Source organism: Oncorhynchus keta, chromosome 14 (genome assembly GCF_023373465.1).
Source record: "Oncorhynchus keta strain PuntledgeMale-10-30-2019 chromosome 14, Oket_V2, whole genome shotgun sequence".
In the NCBI taxonomy this organism is placed as follows: Eukaryota; Metazoa; Chordata; class Actinopteri; order Salmoniformes; family Salmonidae; genus Oncorhynchus; species Oncorhynchus keta.
The window spans coordinates 57,275,542-57,291,223 of record NC_068434.1 but is presented as its reverse complement, the minus strand read 5'-3'; the positions used below and the strand labels follow the sequence as shown (position 1 = coordinate 57,291,223).

General features: G+C 40.3%; 2 protein-coding genes across 5 annotated transcripts in view; one reads left to right on the top strand and one right to left on the bottom strand.

Annotated features, from left to right (window-relative positions):
- LOC118393653 (CD151 antigen-like) overlaps nucleotides 1-6,194 on the bottom strand; it is a 47,132-nt gene extending 40,938 nt beyond the window's left edge. The window contains exon 1 of the mRNA XM_035786550.2: nucleotides 6,044-6,194. The gene's annotated coding sequence lies outside the window, so the exon portion shown is untranslated. The remainder of the gene's footprint in view (nucleotides 1-6,043) is intronic.
- Nucleotides 6,195-6,266: 72 nt separating this feature from the next.
- The window catches only part of LOC118393654 (transmembrane protein 138), a 17,609-nt gene continuing 8,193 nt past the window's right edge, over nucleotides 6,267-15,682 (top strand). Inside the window, exons 1-2 of one of the 4 annotated variants that reach the window (XM_035786552.2) lie at nucleotides 6,278-6,381; nucleotides 7,405-7,726. The gene's annotated coding sequence lies outside the window, so the exon portion shown is untranslated. Of the gene's footprint in view, nucleotides 6,382-7,404; nucleotides 7,727-13,227; nucleotides 13,534-14,620; nucleotides 14,700-15,682 lie in introns of those variants that run through there. The other 3 variants (XM_052461954.1, XM_035786553.2, XM_035786555.2) reach the window with 3 other exon arrangements.

Genomic DNA, 15,682 nt, shown 5'->3' with positions numbered 1-15,682 from the left:
GTGTGGCCATGCTCAATGTATTTCCACGATCATACATATTTCTTGTGGCACAACTCCTACACACCGTAGTGGTGTTGTCCACCACCCTTCTTCCGTCATCATATTTGACAGTGAAGCCAAAATGCTCCCATACATGACTTAAATGAAGAGGGAGGCTTTTCCAGTACTTCAGCTCCTCCGCTAGCCATGGCTGTCACTGCTCTTTTTTATTCTTTGCTTTTTGCAACACAACTGCTTAAAAAAAATTGAATCAAACTTCAGGCTTCAGAGCAAAACACAACACGCATCTCTTATCTTTAACTTTTCACTGCAACTCTGCATCGAGATGTAGGGAATTATTACTTTAAAAAGTAACAGAGGCAGTAAAACTGTATTTCACACGATGATGGTTAAACTTTGCAATTGATTTGCGGTTCACATGCGTGCCGAACCGTGGGGGGTGATCTGTACGGATCACGGATCAACTACAGTCCGTACACCACCACTTTTTACAGTGCCTTGCAAAATAATTCATCCCCATTGGTGTTTTCCCTATTTTCGCCAACAGCCAATGAAATTGCAGGGTGCCAAATACAAATCAACAGAAATCTCATAAATCAAATTTCTCAAACATATAAGTATTAGGCACAATTTTAAAGTTAAAATTATCGTTAATCCAGCCACAGTGTCTGATTTAAAAAATGCTTTACAGCGAAAGCTCCATAAACGATTATGTTAGGTCACCACCAAGCCACAGAAAAACCCAGCCATTTTTCCAGCCAAAGAGAGGAGTCACAAAAAGCACAAATAGAGATAAAATGAATCACTAACCTTTGATGATCTTCATCAGATGACACTCATAGGACTTCATGTTACACAATACATGTATGTTTTGTTCGATAAAGTGCATATTTATATTTAAAATCTCATTTTACATTGGTGCATTACATTCAGTAGTTCTAAAACATGCGGTGATTGTGCAGAGTGGCACATGAATTCCCAGAAATACTCATTATAAATGTTGATGAAAATTCAAGTGTTATGCATGGAACTTCAGATACACTTCTCCTTAATGCAACCGCTGTGTCAGATTTCAAAAACACTTTACGGAAAAAGCATAATCTGAGTACGGTGCTCAGAGCCCAAACCAGCCAAAATAAATATCTGCCATGTTGCGCAGTCAACATTAGTCAAGAATAGCATTATAAATATTCACTTACCTTTGATGATCTTCATCAGAATGCACTCCCGGGAATCGCAGTTCCACAATAAATGTTTGTTTTGTTCGATAATGTCCATCATTTATGTCCAAATAGCTTCTTTTGTTAGGGCGTTTGGTAAACAAATCCAAACGCGCGTTCAAGTCCAGGCGGACGAAAAGTTCAAAAAGTTATATTACAGGTCGAAGAAACTTGTCAAACTAAGTATAGAATAAATCTTTAGGATGTTTTTATCATAAATGTTCCAACCGGAGAATTCCATTTTTTGTAGAAGAGCAATGTAACGAGGCTGCTGTACTGAACAGTTTGAATGGGCTTATATTCACCATAACAGTGATCACAGCAGCATCATGCGTTCTCATGCTGCATGATCTGACCATTACCGTCTTATACTGTGAGAGTGCATATTTGATTCCTGCGGCAAATAATATATTTAGAATCATGTTATAAAAGGTCATATCTATGACATTATCTTATTATGTTAAACGTACAGTAGCCAAAGCTATTTCTTGTGGAATAACTTTTCTGGCATCTCATATAGAGAAGTCCATATGCAGCAACTCATTAAGTTCACCATGCTTACATTTGGCATTAGTAGACAATGTAGGTTACTTCATCAAGCATTCATGGTTTTACAGTGTGTGTAGGCCTATATTTGTGTGGGGGTCTGTCGACTGAACCTGCCCAGTGTCTGTTCACCATCTGTTAGGGTGGGCCCCATTAGTGTGTCCCTGTCAATTAAATTCAAACAAACCTTTGACAGGAACTCATCATTGTATTATGTACATAAACGGAGTCGCTGAGTAAAGAAAACAATGTGCACAGGAGGAGCACAACACACTAAAGAGGTCAAACGTAAATCCCAAATCTGAGATACAAAATCATAAAGTCTCTTTCAATATACAGGGTTCAACACATTGAAAACATACAGTACAGGTCAAAAGTTTGGACACACCTACTCATTTAAGGGTTTATCTTTATTTGTACTATTTTCTACATTGTAGAATAATAGTGAAGACATCAAAACTATAAAATAACACATATGGAATCATGTTGTAACCAAAAGAAGAGTTAAACTAATCACAATATTTATTTTATTTGAGATTCTTCAAAGTAGCCCCCCTTTGCCTTGATCACAGCTTTGCAAATGTTCACATTTTGAACACTGAAATCACCTTTTTCCTTAAACCTTAATGGAATCGCCTAGTGCTCAATACAAGACCACTGACAACCAGACATGCTCCAGACACACCACACCTGTCTGAAATGGTCTATGAGCCTATGAGTAGTCACTGACTTGTCTCCTGTGCATGACAGATCATTAAAGTATTTAAATGCTTTGAACCCTTTCAGTTCAGGGCATGTTTTGGACTTGAATGAATATGGTTTCTTTCGTCATTTGTATGCTTTTATATTGGCTATAGGCCTGTGTTTAGTCAAACTATTATTAATTAGATTAATGATAAATAAAAACAATAATTAATGCATGGGTTTTGGGGTATTTTGCAAATATCTGGCACCATATTTATTGTAGTGTACAATAGTTTGTCAACGATTCCAAACAAATTTATTTTGATGGGGATGTAGAAAATTCAATTGAAATACCTAATTGAAACTCCATAAATTATAATTATAGCCTTTGAACGACATGCAAACTGTCATACAAAATAGGCTACATAACATAAAGAACTAACAACAATAAGTTGGAATATAAACAATGTTCTAAAGCAGGGTTCCTCAACTGGCGGACCGGCATGTGATTTTAATTGGCCCCCCAAGTTCTCATACACCAAATCAGTTCCAATGGATTTTAATTTTGGAAATCTGTTCCAAAGTATTACCACGCATAATAGAGATATATTGTGCCTTGCAAAAGTAACTGTAGCTCAGTTGGTAGAGCATGGCGCTTGTAATGCCAGGGTAGTGGGTTCGATCCCCGGGACCACCCATACGTAGAATGTATGCACACATGACTGTAAGTCGCTTTGGATAAAAGCGTCTGCTAAATGGCATATATTATTATATATATTATATTATTGAACTAGGCAGGTCAATTAGGAACAAATTCCTATTGACAATGACGGCCTACCCAGGCGAAACCCTATCCCAGATGACGCCGGGCCAATTGTGCGCCCTGCCAATTGGACTCCCAATCATGGCAAGTTTTGATACAGCCTGGAATCTAACCAAGGTCTGTCGTGACGCCTCTAGCACTGAGATGCAGTGCCTTAGACCGCTACGCCACTCGGGAGCCCCAAATATTCAGACACTTTGGATTTCTTCACATTTCATTGTGTTACAAAGTGGGATTAAAATGCATTTAATTGTCATTTTTGATCAATAGAAATGAAAAAACTAAAATATAGTGGTTGCATAAGTATTCAGCGCCCTGAATGTTAGAAACATGTTAGAAACACCTTTGGCATTGATTACAGTTGTGAGTCTTCTTGGGTAAGTCTAGAAGAGCTTTGCACACCTGGATTGTGCAATATTTGCCCATTTCAAAATTCTTCAATCTCTGTCAAGATGTTAGGGATCATGGCTAGACAGCAATATTTGTAAGTATTGCTATATTTTACTGTTCGGTTTATATGTTACCCCTTGGCAGCAGAAAGCACGGCATTGATTTTCACTGCTACACAGACGATACACAACTTCACATTTCTGGGTCAACAGAGGATTTTAGCTCCACAGATAAATTAGACTATATTAGTGATTTAAATACTTAGATGGCTCACAACTTCCTTCAGCTAAAACAAGACAAGACCAAAGTGCTTAATATTGGAGCCAAAGCACAGAGAGAATCTGGCCACATTTTAATTCACAGGCAATAAAGATAAAACACCAGGTATAAAAATCATTTTAGATTCTGAACTCAACTTTGAATCACACATTAGGAATGTAACGAAAATAGCTTTTTACCACATGAGGAACATTGCCATGGTGTGTCCATTTCTATCTCAGGCTGATACAGAGAAACTCATCATTGCTTTTATTACAAGCACTGTAATGATCTCACGTCTGTTCTAACCAAGAAATAAATTGGTCAACTGAAAAACATACAGAATGCTGCATCATGGGTACTGAACATGACCAGACTGAGAGCACACATTACACCGGTTTAAAAGTCTCTGCACTGGCTTCCTGTGAGTTTTAGAATACATTTTATGATTCTTCTATTGGTTTTTAAATCAATCCACGATTGTGCACCCCATTACATATCAGACATGCTCTTGTACTCAGTAGGTCCCTCAGGTCCTCTGGCACTGGCCTTTTAACTATCCCAAAGCCTAGGCACAAGACGCATGGTAGCCTTTAGATACTATGCCCCCTACCTCTGAAATAGTCTGCCAGAGAACCTGAGGGGGGGGGGCAAAACTGTGGACATTTTTAAAAGAGATCTTAAAACATATTTTTAGCTTCAATGTTTTTTTAGTGTTTCAATTTTGATTGTTATTCTTTTCTTTTTTATTCTCTGTTATTTCTGTTTGTATTTTCATAGTTTATTCCTGTGAAGTCACATTGCATTGTAATCATGTCTGAAATGTGCTATATACATAAAGCTTGATATGATTGATTTTCAAGCAGATTTAAGTCCAAACTAACTTGACCACTCAGGAACATTCTCTGTCTTCTTGGTAAGCAACTCCTGTGTAGATTTGACCTTGTGTTGTAGGCTATTGTCCTGCTGAAAAGTGAATTCCTCTCCCCCAGTACTTGCCAATGTCAAGCAGTTACTCAGTGATGTGTTGGATTTGCCTGAAACATAAGGCTTTTTTTTGCAGTATTTTTAATTTACCTTTATTTAACTAGGCAAGTCAGTTAAGAACAAATTCTTATTTTCAATGACTGCCTAGGAACAGTGGGTTAACTGCCTGTCCAGGGGCAGAATGACAGATTTGTACCTTGTTAGCTCAGGGGTTTGAACTTGCAACCTTCCGGTTACTAGTCCAAAGCTCTAACCACTAGGCTACAGGTTTTGGAATATTGATATTCTTCTTTTCACTCTGTTATTTAGGTCAGGGTAACATACAGTTTCATTCCTGATTGCAGCTCAGTTCAGAAGGAGGAGTGTATCTTTGATGTGTCTGGGTGGTTTAATATATAATCCACAGCAATATTAAAAATGTAACCATGCTTAAAGAGATATATAATGTCTGATTCGTTATTATTATCGATCTACCAATCACTACCCTTCTTCATGAGGCTTTCAAAAAGCTCTCTGGTCTTTGTAGTTTAATGTGCGCTTGAAATTCAATAATTGATTGAGGGACCTTACAGATAGATGTTGTATGTATGGGGGACAGAGCAAGAGTTAGTCATAAAAATAAAAATAAGAATTGCAAATGGTCTGAATACTTTGGAAGGCACTGTATGTGGCCGTATACAAATTTCATAACGATTAGAAATATTTGTTTTAGTTAAATATTATATTTGTTTAGGCTTCTTGCGGTCAATTTGAAGTCTACGAATTATTTGTAATTATGTTCCGGCCCCTGACAATCTCTTCAATAAAAACAATCGTCCCGCGGCTGAATCTAGTTCAGTTTCCCTATCTGAAAGAATATTTGGCATACCTAATCTCAGCAGCTGACTACATATCTCCGATTCACAAAGAAAATATAATTGCTGTGTTCCTGTGAGCTAACATAGCCTACATGCTAACTAGACAACAATCATTTCCCCGCAGTAAAACGTTCAAATTGACATGTTAACCCTGCTTTGTATCACTAAAACAATAAATAAAGAAATATATTGCCTTAGAATCCAAATAGTTTCTGTGAATTGTAACGTTCGCTGTCGAACACGCTAATGTGTTAGCTACAAAGTAACAAGCTACCTACCTGCGGCTGTGTTGTTACAAGTAGCAAAGCGTTGATGTGTCCAAAATAATAGATATAGATGTGTAAAACTAGTTTTCGGTCGTTTTCATTCCGAACACTATTTTTCAGGGATTCCTTCGATAGTCCAAACCAGACAGGGGGAAGCGCAAAATGCTAAACTAATGAGTAGTTAGTCCACTGGAGTCTATGACTGTACAGTAAGTAGGTCGTGTCGACTCCACCCAATCACTTTGATTTTTTTCTACCCTGTGGCGCAATAGAACAGCTCTGTTCCTGGTTGCTGCTGGGCAATTCCATGGACTCGGATTTGCGCTGAGATTCAGATTTTTAACTTGAAGGTATGTCAAACAAAAACTATTTGTTTCAAAGTTTAACAAACCACAGGCTACAACTCTATGCACAAGGACTACTTTTAATAATTTACACTGGAATCGTTTCAAAACACATTTACTGAAAGAACTGTGTAGATGCAAGGTTTGTTAACAGACTTCAAATAAAATCTCCCTGCATTCTGTGTCCACGTTTTCTGAAAATGTTGTTAAATATCTGCTCTGAATTAAGATTCAAGGATGTCTGCAGAAATAATGGGGTGTCAGCTGGCCATGACATGACACATGGACTCTATTTTGCTTATTTAACTACAGTTAGTGAAGTGGATTTACACCAGGTAACAGAATTACGGAAAGTCAATTTCATCATGGTTCCCTGATTTGTACCCAGAAATGCATCATTATGAATACCATTCTCTTCATGGAGAGGTATCTTAAAAAGCTACACAAAAGTATAAATATGCAATATCCTGCTTTGCATACTTTGGTATTATTCTACACACTGGATATTATTTTAATGAGCTCTGCCCCCAAATATGACCACATTTTGGTTAGTCTGGTTCGGACCAAATCTGAACCAATTATAGATGTCTATGTTTCACAAGTTTGCACATCAAAGTCACATACGGCCGTGATTGGGAGTCCCATAGGGCGGTGCACAACTGGCCCAGCGTCTCCCGGGTTTGGCCGGGGTAGGCCGTAATTGTAAATAAGAATTTGTTCTTAACTGACTTGCCTAGTTAAATGAAAACAACCCTCCACAAGCCAACACCACTTTGACACTCAACAAACTATGTGGGGCCATAAACAAACAAGAAATGGCTCGCCCAGAAGCAGCGTTTCTGGTGGGCTGAGACTTTAATGCAGAGAGTCTTAAAACTGTTCTACCTCACTTTTAACAACATGTCTCCTGCACCACTAGGGGCGCTAAAACTCAATGCCACTTTTATTCTACCAACAGAAATGCATATAAGGCCATCCCATCCCTTCTCCTCCCGTCAGCAAATCTGACCATGATTTCATTCTCTGCAGTGATGCGATAAATACAGAAGTGGTCCTATGAAGCAGACGTGAGGCTACAAGACTGTTTTGCCGATACAGACTGGGGTATGTTCTGGGATTCCTCCGATAGAATTGAGGAGTTTACCACATCCATATCCACGCTGAGTAAATCGCTAGAGCTACTGTTTACAAGAAACGGGACACAGACATTGACACATACAAGAAGGCCCACTACGACCGCCAACATCAAACATGTAAAAGGACAATATAGGATGAAGGTGGAATCCTACTAACTACACTGGCTCTGACGGTCGTCGTCGTACGATAACGGATTACAAAGGGAAACCTGGCCGTGAGTTGACTAGTGATTTAAAAACCTTTATTTAACCTTTACTTAACTAGGCAAGTCATTTAAGAACAAATTCTTATTTTCAATGACGGCCTAGGAACAGTGGGTTAACTGCCTGTTCAGGGGCAGAACGACAGATTTGTACCTTGTCAGCTCGGGGATTTGAACTTGCAACCTTTCGGTTACTAGTCCAACGCTCTAACCACTAGGCTATGCAAATCAAATCAAATGTTATGTCACATGCACTGAATACAGGTGTAGACCTTACAGTGAAATGCTTACTTACAAGCCCTTAACCAACGATGCAGTTTTAAGAAAATACCTAAGAGATAAGAAAACATAAATAAAGAGCATCAGTAAATAACAATAGCGGGGCTATATATAGGGGGTACCGGTACAGATTCAATGTGTCAATCTGCGAGGGCACCGGTGTCCAGTTATTTGAGATAATTACGTACATGCAGGTAGGTTTGTCAAAGTGGCTATCCATAGATAATAACAGAGAGTAGCAGCAGTGTAGTTGGAGGTTGGGTAGCCATTTGATTAGCTGTTCAGGAGTCTTATGGCTTGGTGGTAGAAGCTGTTTAGAAGCCTCCTGGACCTAGACTTGGCGCTCCGGTACCACTTGCTTTGCGGTAGCAGAGAGAACAATCTATGACTAGGGTGGATGGAGTCATTGACCATTTTTAGTGCCTCTGACACCGCCTGGTATAGAGGTCCTGAATGGCAGGAAGCTTGGTCCCGGTGATGTACTGGGTCATATGCGCTACCCTCTGTAGTGCCTTGCGATCGGAGGCCGAGCAGTTGCCATACCAGGCAGTGATGCAACCAGATCCTCTCGATGGTGCAACTGTAGAACGTTTTGAGGATCTGAGGACCCAAGCTAATTTTTTTCAGTCTCCTGAGAGGGAATAGGTTTTGTCATGCCCTCTTCACGACTGTCTTGGTGTGTTTGGACCATGATAGTTTGTTGGTGATGTGGACGCCAAGGAACTGGAAGCTCTCAACCTGCTCCACAATAGCCCCATTGATGAGAATGGGGGCGTGCTCGGTCCTCTTTTTCCTGTAGTCCACAATCATCTCCTTTGTCTTGATCACATTGATGGATAAGTTGTCCTTGCATCGCATGGTCAGGTCTCTGACCTCCCTATAGGCTGTCTCATCGTTGTCGGTGATCAGGCCTACCACTGTTGTGTCATCAGCAAACTTAATGATGGTGTTGGAGTTGTGCCTGGCCGTGCAGTCATGAGTGAACAGGGTGTAAAGGAGGGGACTGGGCATGCACCCCTGAGGGGCCCCTGTGTTGAGGCGTGGCAGATGTGTTGTTACCTACTCTTACCTCCTGGGGGGCAGCCTGTCAGGAACTCTAGGATCTAGTTGCAGAGGGAGCTGTTTAGAACTGTGCAGAAATCTGAAACAAGCTAAATGTATTTTATGCTCACTACAAGGAATACAACACTGAGTGTTGTGTGAAAGCCCCTGAGTTCAGGATTACTGTGTGATTTCGCTCACTGTGGCCAAAGTGAGTAAAACTTTTCAACCGGTTAACACTCGCATGGCTGCCGGGGATGATGAAATTCCAGTGTGTGTTTTCAAAGCATGTGCAGACCAGTTGGAAAATGTCTTCACAGAATTGTAAAATCTCTCCTTCATCCCAGACACCCTGGACCCTCACCAATTTACATACCGTCCCAACAGATCCCCAGATGACACAATCTTAATTGCACTTCACACTGTCCTCTCCCACCTTGACAAGAGGGGAAATAACTGTGATAATGCTGTTCATTGACTACCACTCAGTGTTTAACCCCATAGTCCCTCCAAGTTCATCACCAACCTAGGGACCCTGGGACTGACTATCTCCCTCTGTAACTGGATCCTGGTGGTGAGTATAGTATAGGCAACAGCTCACCCTCAATATGGGGTCCCCTCAAGGGTGTGTGCTCAGTCCCCTCCTGTACTCCTTATTCAACCACGACTGTGAGTCCAGTGAGTCACATGCATGAGTCCAACACCATCAAGTTTTCTGACGACACAACAGTGGTAGGCCTGAGCACCAATGGTGATGAGAGCCTACAGGGAGGATGTCAGAGACTTGGCAGTGTGGTTCCATGACAACAGTCTCTCCCTCAACGTCAGTAAGACCAAGTAGCTGATCGTGGACTACAGTAGAAAGAGGGGAGAGCATGCGCACATCCACAGGGCTGTAGTCGAGCGGGTCGAGAGCTTCAAGTATTTTGGCGTCCTCATCACTAAGGACTTAACATTGTCCAGTCGTGAAGAGGGCTAATCAACTCCTCTTCACCGCCAGGAGGCTGAAAAGATTTGGCATGGGCCCTCGGAATATCAGAAAGTTTGACAGCTACACCATCAAGAGCATGTTGACTGGCTGCATCGCAGCTTGGTATTGCAAATGCACCACCCTCGGCTGTAAAGTGCTACAGAGGGTGATGCAGACATCCAGTACATCACTGTCCGAGCTCCCTGTCATCCAGGACCTCTATATATATATATATATATATATATATATATATAGAGGAAAGCCCGAACGATTGCCAAAGACGCTAGCAACCCAAGTCATAGACTATTTACTCTGCTACCGTCCGGTGAACAGTACCAGGGCATCGGCACTCGGCCCAACATGCTACGAGACAGCTTCTGTCCTCAATCCATAAGACTGCTACATAGCAATAAGATTGCTAAATACAGTGCATTCAGACCCGTTGACTTATTCCATATTTTGTTACGTTACAGCCTTATTCTAAAATTGATTAAATGTTTTTTTTCTCTGAATCTACAGACAATACCCCATAATGACAAAGCAAAACCAGTTTTTTTGCAAATGTATATAATAAAAAAAAAACACATTTACATAAGTATTTAGATCCTTTACTCAGTACTTTGTTGAAGCACGTTTGGCAGTGATTACAGCCTTGAGTCTTCTTGGGTATCAAACTACAAGCTTGGAACGCCTGTATTTGGGGAGCATCTTCCATTCTTCTCTGCGGATCCTCTTAAGCTCTGTCAAATTGGATGGTGAGATTCGCAGCACAGCTATTTTCAGGTCTCTCCAGAGATGTTTCATTGGGTTCAAGTCCGGGCTCTGGCTGGGCCACTCAATGGAATTCAGAGACTTGCCACGAAGCCACTCCTGCGTTGTTTTGGCTGTGTGTTTAGGGTCGTTGTCCTGTTGGAAGGTGAACCTTCGCCCCAGTCTGAGGTCCTGAGCACTCTGGAGCAGGTTTTCATCAAGGATCTTTCTGCACTTTGCTCCGTTCATCTTTCCCTCAATCCTGACTAGTCTCTCAGTCCTTGCCGCTGAAAAACACCCCCACAGTATGATGCTGACACCACCATGCTTCACCGAAGGGATGATGCCAGGTTTCCTCCAGACATGACGCTTGGCATTCAGGCCAAATAGTTCATTCTTGGTTTCATCAGACCAGAGAATGTTGTTCCTCATGATCTGATCTCATATGCCTTTTACTGAGGAGTTGCTTCCCACTGGCCACTTTAACATAAAGGCCTGATTGGTGGCGTGCTGAAAAGATGGTTGTATTTCTGGAATGTTCTCCCATCTCCACAGAGGAACTCTGGAGCTCTGTCAGAGTGACCATTGGGTTCTTGGTCACCTCCCTAACCAAAGCCCTTCTCCCCCGATTGCGCAGTTTGGCCGGGCGGCCAGCCCTAGTAAGAGTCTTGGTGGTTCCAAACTTCTATTTCAGAATGATTGAAGCCACTGTGATCTTGGTGACTTTCAATGCTGCAGACATGTTTTGGTACCCTTCCCCAGATCTGTGCCTTGACACAATCCTGTCTCGGAGCTCTACGGACAATCCTTTTGACCTCAAGGCTTGGTCTTTGCTCTGACATGCACTGTCAGCTGTGGGACCTTTTTAATAGACAAGTGTGTGCCTTTCCAAATCATGTCCAGTCAATTGAATTTAACACAGGTGGACTGCAATCAAGTTGTAGAAACAGCTCAAGGATGATGAATGGAAACAGGATCAACCTGAGCTAGTTTAATGGCTGTGATAGGAGAAAACTGAGGATGGATCAACATTGTAGTTACTCCACAATACTAACATAAATGGAAGCGTGAAAAGAAGGATGCATGTACAGAATACAAATATTCCAAAACATGCATCATGTTTGCAAAAAGGCACTAAATTAATACTGCAAAAATGTGGCAAAGCTTTTGTCCTGAATGCAAAGCGTGGCAAATCCAGTACAACATCACTCTATATTTTCAAGCATACTGGTAGCTGCATTATGTTATGGGTATGCTTGCAATCGTTAAAGACTGGGGAGTTTTTCAGGATATAAAGTAAGCGTAATGGAGCTAAACACAGGCAAAATCCTAGAGGAAAACCTGATTCATTCGGCTTTCCATCAGACACTGGGAGATTAATTCACCTTTCAGCAGAACAATAACCTAAAACACAAGGTTAAATCTACACGAGTTGCTTACCAAGAGCATAGTGAATTTTCCTGAGTCACCTAGTTACAGCTTTGAACTTTTATTATCCTCCTTCATCATGAGGGAGAGAAATTAAAACATATCCTAAAGACATGGGTTTTTGGTAACAGAATTCCAAGGCACAAGACAATGTTTCTAAAACGTATAGTAGGCATACAAATGTATCCAACACTAAATATAAGTGTTGATATTAGTTGGCAGGGGTCTTTACTTGTTGGATGTGTACACTTTTTCTGGTACATGTTTTCTAAGACCTGTTTTCCATCTGTTTGACCAGAAATCAAAGCCTTAGCTAATTCCACATTTTTTAGGATGGAAAATGGTTGAAAAATGTATATGCTTTAATTTATTAATAATATAGACTCTTAGCTTTCATTTGACACCCAAATTTGACATGCTCCTATGAACTTCACAGGTTGGGGCTCGTGGGTCATTTTACATGGAAATTAATTGCTACTGATTCATGATCTTTCAAAGAAAAGTTAATAGAATATGATATACTAAAAGTAAGCAGGCAAACACAAAATACATTTGTCAATCATAAAAGCATATGAATCTAACCATACGAAGAAAAGGATACAAGGGAGTAATGGTAGCTAACATTTGAGTATCATCTTATCTTCATAATTATTGGGATTGACCTTTTGCATAATTTTTTTCATTAGGCTGACATCCCATATCATACTATTATGCTTTATGTTCTTTTAATTTTAAGAGATATATTGACTGTTGTATTGTAAAATTAGACTGACTTGAAATGGGATAACATATTGCCTATGTGCATCAACGTTTTTTAAGCACAATTGAGTACCCTTAAATGCTAAATGTACTGAGCAAAGCCTAATCATAGTCTAAACGTTGTGTTGCCACTAGATGGCAATGGTTCCCCTTTGGGTTGGTTTCATGTAATACATTACCGTAATCTTGCATATAGCCGGCCAAAGGCAAAGTTACTATCAGCATCATTTGAGATGTAAGGATATGACGTTTTAGATATTTGCAAATAGACCTAAAAACACCAAATCACATTTGAAACCCCCATGAAGATACCCTTTTGTTTATCTTACTTTAATTTTGATCTATTAAATGATAATAGCCAAGAAAAGGCTGCGGGGTTTGTTCCATTGCACAAATTCACGCCCTTCTATTAGGGATGTAGCGCGGAAAAAAACTGTCACCATGGGAGACGCGCAGGCAGGTTGGGTATGTGCCAATGGTCTGTGTTACTGCTGTGTTGTGGATGGTCAAGAGAGTGTGCATAATTTGGAGAGAATTACGCGCGGGTAGACGCCAGATAGAACAATCTTCATCTCAAAAAGGGACATTTCAGGTACTAGCTATATTTTATCATGTGTTTTTAATTTCAATATTGTGGTTTTCAGGATATCCTCAATTTTATTTGACGCTACTGCTCAACACTTTGTGTAGACAACAAGCTGTCAGGTTGTTTCTTAAAGAGATTATCGCCCTAACAATCTAAGGCTTTGAAAACACGGGAGTAGCGGGTACAATGTCAATATAAGGTTGTAAACCTAACAAATATACTACACTGAACAAAAATATAAACGCAACATGTAAAGTGTTGGTCCCAAGAGCTGAAATAAAAAAAATCCCAGACATGTTCAATATGCACAAGAAGTTTATTTCTCAAAAATGTTGTGCACAAATTTGATTACATCCGTTAGTGAGCATTTCTCCTTTGCCAAAATAATCCATCCACTTGACAGTTGTGGAATATCAAGAAGGGGGGTCTGTAATAAAGCCCTTTTGTGGGGAAAAACAAATTCTGATTGGCTGGGCCTGGTTCCCCAGTGGCTGCACCCCTACCGAGTCATGTGAAATCCATAGATTAGGGCCTAATACATATTTCTGGTGACTTATTTCCTTCATATGAACTGTAAGTCATTAAATCTTTGAAATGGTTGCATTTATATTTTTGTTCAGTATACATATACATCAATTAACAGCACAATGACAATAGTAAACCTTACATGGCTTGTTTTTGGGCTTGTAACCAGCAGCTGTTGGCTCCCTGCTTACAGTCAAGTGTTTGAATGAGAGTTGCTATGTGACATTCTAATCATTCATTTTCCAATCAGCCGGGATTATACATTTAAAACAATACATAGAACATTTAATTGCAATCTTTGTCTTACACAGAACATTTGTCATACCAAATTATAATAATGATACAAAGTGCAGCCTATTATTGTTATTATTGGGCACCGTTTATTGTGATTTAGGCTATGTCACTGTTCAAGTGCTTCTCTGAGTAAGTTTCTAGGTTACAACTATAGCATCAGTTTGTGCATCGGCCCAGCAAGGCTTGGCCTAGAGTCTTAAGTGTGTGAAACTAGTCCTAATCCACCTTACACCTGCCGCAGTGTGAGGCTATAAATATGTCACTTGCTTCTCAGGTCATTAGAGTCCATGTGGAGTCACTAGGAAGCTTGTTGGGACAGTGAGCCAGTCTCACAAAATGCCATCACAGCAAATGTAAGGACTACAGTAGTCTACCTGGCTTTGTCACAAGCTGCAATAGCTACAACACTCCATAATTGGTTTATTGTATCAGTCAATGAGACAGTGAACACTGTGCCTACTCAACAGACATCTCTGTGTTTATACAAGCAGCCCAATTCTGATATTGTATTCACTAATTGGTCAGTTGATCATACAGTTGATCAGGCTGTTGATTGTGGCCTGTGGAATGTTGCCTCACGACATATTTTTGTTAAGTATAGTTTGTGAATATGCTGGTACCTTTAAGCTCCAAAAATCCACCGCACAACTTGATCCCACATCTGCCACCAACATAGCAATTGAAAATCACAACTCATGCCAAGCTGTCAATCTGTGATGGATACGACTCAGACCAGATAGCCCGGTTTGGTCATTATTTTTACACTTGGAGGCCACAACACTTGAAGCCTTGATTCCCAGGCAGAGTGAATGTAATTATACAGCATAAATCCTAGTTAAATAGCAGTACTGTAGGTATCATTGTACTGAATGTCACGACTATGTAAAGTAAGAGGTCATAAGTCAACATCAACATCATTGTTGATGTTAAAGGGTAAACACATGCGTTAATGGGGTCATGGTTATGTATAGGCTTCTCTGCTCTTGCAGCTGAGGTGGCCTGGGCTACAGTAGGTCAATTGTCTTAATTCAGTAGGCCATGCTATAGTATAAAGCAGACCATCTCTGAGTCCCATTGATCTTCAGCACTTGATACTTCCGTTAATGGATCTGAAAGGAAACTAGTGTAAGAAATATAGTGGGGAAAACCAATCTAGCTACAAGAATCCAATTATTTTAAATGTGTGGGGAAAAGTGCAGGAGTGCACACTTCAGGAGAAAGGTATAAGAATTGCCTCATCATTTATTTTAAAGAAAGATCCCACTTCTGAACTACTTATCCCCTTCATTGGGGCATCCAATGTAGGCATTAAACACTCTCTATAAGTCAAAGTCAA